Below are 9,574 nucleotides of genomic sequence, written 5' to 3'. Positions count from 1 at the left end.
GCGGCCGGCATGAGCTGCCGAGGGGAGTGAGCGAGGCACACTTCAGCGAGGCCCCAGTGGCCCAGGGAGATCAGACAAGTCCCAGCAACTTGTCAGGAAAGGAACAATAGAGTCCACTGGTCCTGGGACTCTGGTTAGGGGGCGAGCTCAGTATCAAGCCCTTGGAATATCACTCAGAACATAACATAGAAAATCACTGTAGCACAAAATAGCACACAACCAGTCACTACTGGTAATCAGGTAAGTACCACCTACGCAATCCTAACCACCTTAGGAACAGGTCACGCAGGGAACCAGGACCTCACTAGCACCACCTGTACTAGCAAGAACAACCACCTAAGCATCACAATACAAGTAGGGGCATAGACCTGGGGACAAAACACATGATGCATAAACATACATTCAAACATACATTCAGCGGTGTAAGAACAAGGCACATGATGCATCTGAAACACATTCAGAGGTGGAGCATAGGAGAACACATGATGCATAATCAACACATTCAGAGGTGTAAGGAACAAGGCACATGATGCATCTACAACACATTCAGAGGTGCAGCAAAGAACACTTCGCATAAATCAATTTAACACAGAACTTACGTCAAAAGTCCAGGGTCCAGGTTGCGCCACTGCGCCAACACCTAAACGTAGCCGCTGCCCAGTACTTGCTGGGCAGTTGAGGGACAGAACAGGGGGCCTAAACGCTGCAGCTGGCACTAAGTGCTGGGCAGCTGGGGAAAGGCCAGGGTAAATGTAAATGTACATGTATTTATATAGCGCAAATCACCGACCCGGTATCTAAGCGCTTGCTTAGGGAACCTGTCCTGGTATTCCCCTGTGAGATAACCCCGGCAGGGTACCCACAAGGTGAAAGCCAGGCATCCCACCACGAGGGGCCGTTGTGGAGATTAAGCAAGCTATTGCCCAGAGTCGCAGAGTGTGAACCCGTGAGTCGAGTAGGCACCGGAGCGAGAATTGTCGAGTCCGTGGAATTTTTGAGCCCAAGACCCGCCGAGGCGGGGAATTGAACCCTGGTCCAGGGCCGATCTCAGCTTCCGGGCCTGCCCCCTATAACCCCTGAGTCACACTTCTCCACTGAAGAAGTGCGCCTCACTCCTAAGTCCAGAACATGTCCCTAGGAAAGAACGACCTAAACGGTGCAGCTGCCCACTAATTGCTGGGCAGCTGGAAAACAAATCTGCAACAGGGGCCCTCACTGGCCCCTCAGGTAAAAAGACTGCGCCATAGATTGGAGCCATCTGGCTCTTGCAAGGCATTTTGTGCATTTTTTGGAGCCCTCCAGGCTCTGGAAGCAAATATGTCCCCTCAAGAATGTGGAATAAACATGGCATGTGTGAGCCCTCGGGCTCTCAACATAACAGGAGGGGGGGCGCCTCTGGAGCCATCCTGCTCCTCAAACCAACAAATACCCCCATCGTTGAGCAGCCCCACTGTCAAGCGGGGGCTGCTTAGGAACACAGGGACTCCAGCGCGTGGGGCCTTAAGTAGGTGCTCTCTCCTCCCCGCCCTCCTCCCAGGCAGCTCTACCCACCGGCTGCTTCTCCGGGGCGGGGGGGTGGGGTGCACCACGCTTCACCCGGTCCCCCATCTCGGGACTGGGACTTCGGGAGGCGGGGCCCTCGTGGCTCCGGGCAGACTCCTCTGCCGGGGCTCCCTCCATTCCATGGGAGCCCGCAACACAGGCGCTACACTTTGCTGGCTGCCCTGGGGCTCTCTCCACACCATGGGAGCCCCGGGCGGCCGTTGCTCAGCCTCATTCTCCTTCCGGTCGGCGGCGGCCGGCAGCCAATCGTGGCGCGGTGGCGGGCGGGACTTCCCTCCAAAACCGGAAGTCCCGCCCCGCGTCAGGCACCGTAGTGCCTGGCTTCCTGTTTTGCGGTGCTCGGGCCGCGGCGATGAAAACTGGGGGCATAAATGAGGGGTGGGCACCCTCGAAGTCTAAAATAAACGTAGAAGCGAGGTGGGCACTCGCTAAGGACCCTAATAAGCGGGGTGAGCACCAGCCATACCAATAACGAAAATAGGGCATAAGGCAGGGTAGCACCTGCGAGGAGCACAAGCAGGACAGAGAGCAGCTCCACGCTGCCCAGCTCAAGTAAAGCGCTCCTCAGGTGTTAGTGCCCCAAAAGTCTTCCACAAAGTCCTTCAGGGGTCCAGGGGCTGCAGTAGTCCAGGGGCTGGGCAGGGCCCAGGGAGGCAAGCCTTCCCCCGGGCCCCAGCAGCAGCATGCCCCTGGTAGGATTCAAGTTGGGAACAAGAACATTTTTATGGGGTCACAGCCCCTCTTTTATACACCTTTTCCCTTTGTCTTCAGGTGCAGGGTGGGGGGAGAACCAGTTGCAGCTGGTTTTGGAGTACCCTTGATGGCTCAACCACCCCTTTCATTCACTAGGGAGGCTAGGGTCATCAGTCGCACTACAGGGGGCGGAGCCAGCATTGTGTGGGGGAAACCCAGCCTCATTCAGGACACAGGTGCAGCCCCTCCCTCACATCAGCATGCTAATCTCTCCATTCACCACCGGGGCAGACCCACACAGACTCCTGGAGCCTGGCATCCCAGCCAGCTCCAGCCAATCACACACCAGGCATATTTTACACTAATATGCCAACTCCTAGAAGTGGCACTTCCGCACAAGATACAATCATGCCACATACATTGTTGCGAAGCATTCAATCACACGAGTTTGCACATAGCAAACTCGACCATGCACACCTCACGCATCAGGAACTACCAGGGATACAGACATTCCCCATACATTCCTATGGGAGGGCAGGCCAATCTCACACACACACTCAGGGAGCGCACACACTTTACACTGCGCCACAGTGTCAAAGTGCGCAAAGACCAGAAATCACTATAATTATTTATTAACACTAGGCAAAAAGTTCAGGGGTGAACCTGCCAGAAGGGCCTAGTCCAACACAACCCCCTTCAAGCCAAAACGCAGGGTAGGCCAATCACCACTGTGATGGACTTCCCTGCTTTGGGCGATAGAACACGGACGTGGGCCCGCACTGCAGGGACACCCTCCGGTTCTACGCCATGTTGATACATAAGACAAGCACATACTTAAAAAAAAACAGGCCCAACTAGGCTACCCCACTGGTACTGCTTAGTTGTCCACGGCTAGGACCAGGCCCTAGGCCACCCAGATACCACTGGTCCTTGCCAATCCATAGAGTGGGGGGTAGTAACCCCTGGCCTATACTAGCCACTCTCCACTCCCTTTCTCAGTGTAGTTCCAAACTACCACTGATCCTTCAACCTAGGGCCCGCTCCCTCAGGCTGACCAGAGGTCACGGGCAAGAATGCCCCACCCTACCTCTACTTCTGGGGTTGCGTACTCTCCCAGGAGAAGCACCCTCCAGAACATAACTCTCCCACCAGTTTGGGACCTTTACTCCCTCAGCAGCAGTGACCACGGTCAGACCAGCACAAGAACGGTGTAGTGAGGCGTTGCACTTTGCGGGTTGCCAGATGCGGCGCAGGCGGCGGTTCGCGGACCGCGTCGAGATGGGGACGGCGAGCGGCATAGGCTGCGCGGCCGAAGGCAGACGCGGCTCAGTGCAGTGCCTACAGGACACCAGGCTGGTCATGACAGATAGGTCACCGCTCCCTTAACTGGTCTACCACCTGGGATTCCAATTCACCAGATGCACCGGGGTCAGACTCCCCCTGACCCCCTTCCAGAGTTCAGCACCCTCCCACTGTAGAACAGGGTCCCTCCACTTAAGGTGGGCCCCACCTGCTCTCAGGGTAGTACCACAACACTCAGCCAAGAACCCTAAAGATCCCTGCTATGCCTGTACCACCCCTTCTGGGAAACACAGGGTCTCTTCACTTAAGATGAGCCCCACCTGTGTTCACAGGGGTACCCCTAGAAGACAAACCGGCCAGGACACTGGCTACAGTCCCGCTGCCGTCCAGGACAGGCAAACACCTGAACCTGGCTCCCTAACCTAGGGACGCTACCCTTTGGTTAGATGCCTGGCGCACCAGGACTTCTACAAGTTGAAAACAAAAATCTAAGACTTTCTCTCCTCCTTCAGCAGCAAGGCAACCACTGCAGATCAATCCCCCAAACAGCTTACCCGGTTCCTTCTCTTCAGACAGGAGTTCCTTCTTGTAACTTCAGGACACTACGTACAGTTGCCCTTACGTCCAGATCCGGACACACCGGCTACTGGCTCCCCAACCTAGGGACGCTACCCTTTGGTCAGATGCCTGGCGCACCAGGACTTCCTTGAGGGTGACACATAACTAATGTGTCGTGTACAAGTCTGCCTGACACTCAGGACAGAAGTGGCATCACCCTGGTCCCTTCTTGGCGACACAACCCTTCTGGCTGGCCCCTGACCCACTGGCTCTTCCACTGGGGAACCTATCCTCCTCACACCCCTCTATCTGGACTTCTGCAACCTCCCAACTGGAGCGGTACTGCCAGATAACAGAACTACTAGAGCCCTGCTTACAGGCGCTCCACGTTCTCTAGACGCTGTGGAAGATCCTCCTCAAATGACCTATTGGTACAGCCTAGGCCCCCGACCTGAAGTTCCCTTCAGAAACATTCCAGGCCCTGACACTGGGTTTCGGGCACCTGGAGACATGCAGTCCCACCCACTCCTTCTCCTCTTGAGACAGGACGTGAGCCCCTACACCGAGACCTAGCTGGGCTACACTGCACCTCTTCCACCACACTGGGCTGGAAGACACCTCAGCCACTCCTTTTGGAATCACTCCATCCCCTATGCCTCTCTCCTCCCAGAACATTACCAACTCCAAACATCTGTCTTTAAACAGACCACAGAAATCAAAAGCAGGCTCCACTGTCTGCAGATGTTCTTGGGAAAAGTTTAACACACAGAACTTAGGTATCTGAGCAAAACAAGAGTACACAAGCATTCAGCCAAGCTCCCCATCCAGAGAACTCACACCACTTGTCCAGTGCAACACACGATTCATCCACACACACCCCTCCCCAGACTGGTAAGACAGTTTCTACCGCCCCTGATTTCTCAACCTGACCACCACATGACACAGGTACCATTACTCCAGGACAGGGACGGGGGACACATGCACTGAACACACTTATGCTGCCACCAGTGGATCCCACCCTTCTGGTGAATCCAGAAAACACACTGCACTTAGGGGGATGATCTACCCTCCCGAGCTAGGGAAAGCTAACTCAAAGCGCACAAGAAATACATTTCCACGGAAATGACATTTTTAGCAAAAGCACCATACAATAATCCCCAAAATGTGATTCATCTAAAATGCAGAGTTTTGTAGTCCGGCCAGTTGCCACTGTGGTACAACGCAAACACAAATCCTTATCCTCTCGCTGCTGCCAATGTTAGAAATGGGATCCCTGGCTGGCCAGGGCTTGCGCCAAAGTAAAGTCAGAGACCACCATTCCTAAGTCAGGGCAAGGGAGTTACACGCCAAGATAACCCCTGCTCACCCTCTAGGTAACGTAGCGCGAGCAGCAAGGCTATACTTGGAGGCTATGTGAGTTAAGTATTTGCGCACGCACCCCAGCAACAACACCCAAGGCCCACCACAAAGGAAATTCCACACAAGGTTATATATAAAAATAGCCTTTGTATTATACCAAAACACATTAGATAAAACACACACTTTACAATGTGCCAACAGGCACGGGCAGAATTTACAGGGGATATGTACAAGACAGGGCCACCTGGACCACTGTTAGGAATCAGCACTTTTAGAACTTAGAATACAATACCTATAGGCCTAGAACTTAGAACATAGAGCCTATCGGACAGTACCTTCTGTCCTGGTTGCGTGGGATAATGCGAGTGATCTCCTTAGTAGGCTTGAGCGGGCGGCCGGCTAGCTACTAGCGTCTGTCTGGGGCGACCAATGTGTGCGTCTCAGAGGAGGAGGGGGAGGCAGGATGCGGGGGGCTCAGCGAAGCGGCGCGGCTCAGGGGAGAGCGGCGCGGCTCGAGGCTTGGACAGGCGGCCAGCATGAGCTGCCGAGGGGAGTGAGCGAGGCACACTTCAGTGAGGCCCCAGTGGCCCAGGAAGATCAGACAAGTCCCAGCAATTTGTCAGGGAAGGCACAATAGAGTCCACTGGTCCTGGGACTCTGGTCAGGGGGCGAGCTCAGTATCAAGCCCTTGGAATATCACTCAGAACATAACATAGAAAATCACTGTAGCACAAAATAGCACACAACCGGCCACTACTGGTAATCAGGTAAGTACCACCTACGCAATCCTAACCACCTTAGGAACAGGTCACGCAGGGAACCAGGACCTCACTAGCACCACCTGTACTAGCAAGAACAACCACCTAAGTATCACAATACAAGTAGGGGCATAGACCTGGGGACAAAACACATGATGCAAAAACATACATTCAGCGGTGTAAGAACAAGGCACATGATGCATCTAAAACACATTCAAAGGTGCAGCACAGAGAACACATGATGCACAATCAACACATTCAGAGGTGTAAGGAACAAGGCACATGATGCATCTACAACACATTCAGAGGTGCAGCAAAGAACACTTCGCATAAATCACATTAACACAGAACTTACGTCAAAAGTCCAGGGTCCAGGTTGCGCCACTGCGCCAACACCTAAACGTAGCCGCTGCCCACTACTTGCTGGTCAGCTGCGTGACAGAACAGGGGGCCTAAACGCTGCAGCTGGCACTAAGTGCTGCGCAGCTGGGGAAAGGCCAGGGTAGGAATGAAGGAGTGCACCTCACTCCTAGGTCCATAACATGTCCCTAGGAAAGAAAGACCTAAACGGTGCAGCTGCCCACTAATTGCTGGGCAGCTGGAAAACAAATCTGCGACTGGGGCCCTCACTGGCCCCTCAGGTACAAAGACTGTGCCATAGATTGCAGCCATCCGGCTCTTGCAAGGCATTTTGTGCATTTTTTGGAGCCCTCCAGGCTCTGGAAGCAAATATGTCCCCTCAAGAATGTGGAATGAACATGGCATGTGTGAGCCCTCAGGCTCTCAACATAACGGGAGGGGGGGTGCCTCTGGAGCCATCCTGCTCCTCAAACCAACAAATACCCCCATTGTTGAGCAGCCCACTGTCAAGCGGGGGCTGCTTAGAAACACAGGGACTCCAGCGCGTGGGGCCTTAAGTAGGTGCTCTCTCCTCCCCCGCCCTCCTCCCAGGCAGCTCTACTCACCGGCTGCTTCTCCGGGGCGGGGGGTGCACCACGCTTCACCCGGTTCCCCATCTCAGGACCGGGACTTCGGGAGGCGGAGCCCTCGTGGCTCCGGGCAGACTCCTGGGCCGGGGCTCCCTCCATTCCATGGGAGCCCCGCAACACAGGCGCTACACTTTGCTGGCTGCCCCGGGGCTCTCTCCACACCATGGGAGCCCCGGGCGGCCGTTGCTCAGCCTCATTCTCCTTCCGGTCAGCGGCGGCCGGCAGCCAATCGTGGCACGGTGGCGGGCGGGACTTCCCTCCAAAACCGGAAGTCCCGCCCCGCGTCAGGCACCGTAGTGCCTGGCTTCCTGTTTTGCGGCCCTCGGGCCGCGGCGGTGAGAACTGGGGGCATAAATGAGGGGTGGGCACCCTCGAAGTCTAAAATAAACGTAGAAGTGAGGTGGGCACTCGCTAAGGACCCTAATAAGCGGGGTGGGTACCCGCCGTACTAATAACGAAAATGGGGCATAAGGCAGGGTAGCACCTGCTAGGAGCACGAGCAGGACAGAGAGCAGATCCACGCTGCCCAGCTCAAGTAAAGCGCTCCTCAGGCGTTAGTGCCCAAAAAGTCTTCCACAAAGTCCTTCAGGGGTCAAGGGGCTGCAGTAGTCACGTGGCTGGGCAGGGCCCAGGGAGGCAAGCTTTCCCCCGGGCCCCAGCAGCAGCATGCCCCTGGTAGGATTCAAGTTGGGAGCAAGAACATTTTCATGGGGTCACAGCCCCTCTTTTATACACCTTTTCCCTTTGTCTTCAGGTGCAGGGTGGGGGAGAACCAGTCGCAGCTGGTTTTGGAGTACCCTTGATGGCTCAACCACCCCTTTCATTCACTAGGGAGGCTAGGGTCATCAGTCGCACCACAGGGGGCGGAGCCAGCATTGTGTGGGGGAAACCCAGCCTCATTCAGGACACAGGTGCAGCCCCTCCCTCACATCAGCATGCTAATCTCTCCATTCACCACCGGGGCAGACCCACACAGACTCCTGGAGCCTGGCATCCCAGCCAGCTCCAGCCAATCACACGCCAGGCATATTTTACACTAATATGCCAACTCCTAGAAGTGGCACTTCCGCACAAGATACAATCATGCCACATACATCGTTGCGAAGCATTCAATCACACGAGTTGGCACATACCAAACTCGACCATGCACACCTCACGCATCAGGAACTACCAGGGACACAGACATTGCCCATGCATTCCTATGGGAGGGCAGGCCAATCTCACACACGCACTCAGGGAGCGCACGCACTTTACACTGCGCCACAGTGTCAAAGTGAGCAAAGACCAGAAATCACTATAATTATTTATTAACACTAGGCAAAAAGTTCAGGGGTGAACCTGCCAGAAGGGCCAAGTCCAACATATGCATTATAGTGTTGCTCTTTTTCAACCTTATTTAGAATCTTTTTTAAGCAAACAATGGCAATAGTTTTTAAACCTTTGTGGGATCCTTTGCAAGATGCGTCAATGCTGTTTGTCAATAAAATCAAATAAAAATCTCTATATATAAAAACGAATGTATGTCTGTCTGTCTGTTTGTCCTTTATGCATTACTACACCATTCCTCCGATTACCATTAAACTTTGGGAAGTTGTTGAGTACACTCCCGCGATGGTTTCTGGCATAATTTTTTTTTAGATATCAGCCCCCCATGGCCCTCATAATCTTTTGAATACTGAAATTGTCAGCGAATTTGCGAGCATCGTTGACAGTTATGCTCCCCAAACGGAAATCGATTGGTCGATCTACATCTGAAGCACGAAAGAAAAAGGCATTACAAGCTTCAGAAACAGATGAGCAACAGGAAGCAAGATTAGAAGCTGCTCGAACACAAACTGCTCAAGCACATTCTTCTCAAACGAACGAGCAACGACAATCAAGATTGGAAGCCGATCGAGTACGCACTGCTCAAGCCCGTTCTTCTCAAACGAACGAGCAACGAGAATCAAGATTGGAAACAGATCAATTACGCACTGCTCATGCCTGCTCGAATGAAACAGGAGAGAAACAAGAATCAAGATTGGTAACTGATCAATTACGCACTGCTCAAGCCCACTCGAATGAAACAGGAGAGCAAGATTGGAAGCCGATCGAGTACGCACTGCTCAAGCCACACTTTCAAATGTTTTCCATATTAAAATGAATAAGTTTCAATAAAAATGACACAGTGTAAATTGAATGTTATCATAACAAGCTTCCTTGAATATCCTTTCTTCTGAGATCGCAGCAACGCGCGACGGGTAAGCTAGTAATATAATAAAAGAAGAAGCACAAATGAGTCTAATGCATTGGAGGAATGCCCCTTGTTCTGCCCCACATAGCAAATCTGAGCTGCCAGGCCTCCTGCATTTG

Source organism: Lissotriton vulgaris, chromosome 7, assembly GCF_964263255.1.
Source record: "Lissotriton vulgaris chromosome 7, aLisVul1.2, whole genome shotgun sequence".
Taxonomy (NCBI): Eukaryota; Metazoa; Chordata; class Amphibia; order Caudata; family Salamandridae; genus Lissotriton; species Lissotriton vulgaris.
This window is presented reverse-complemented; position numbering follows the sequence as displayed.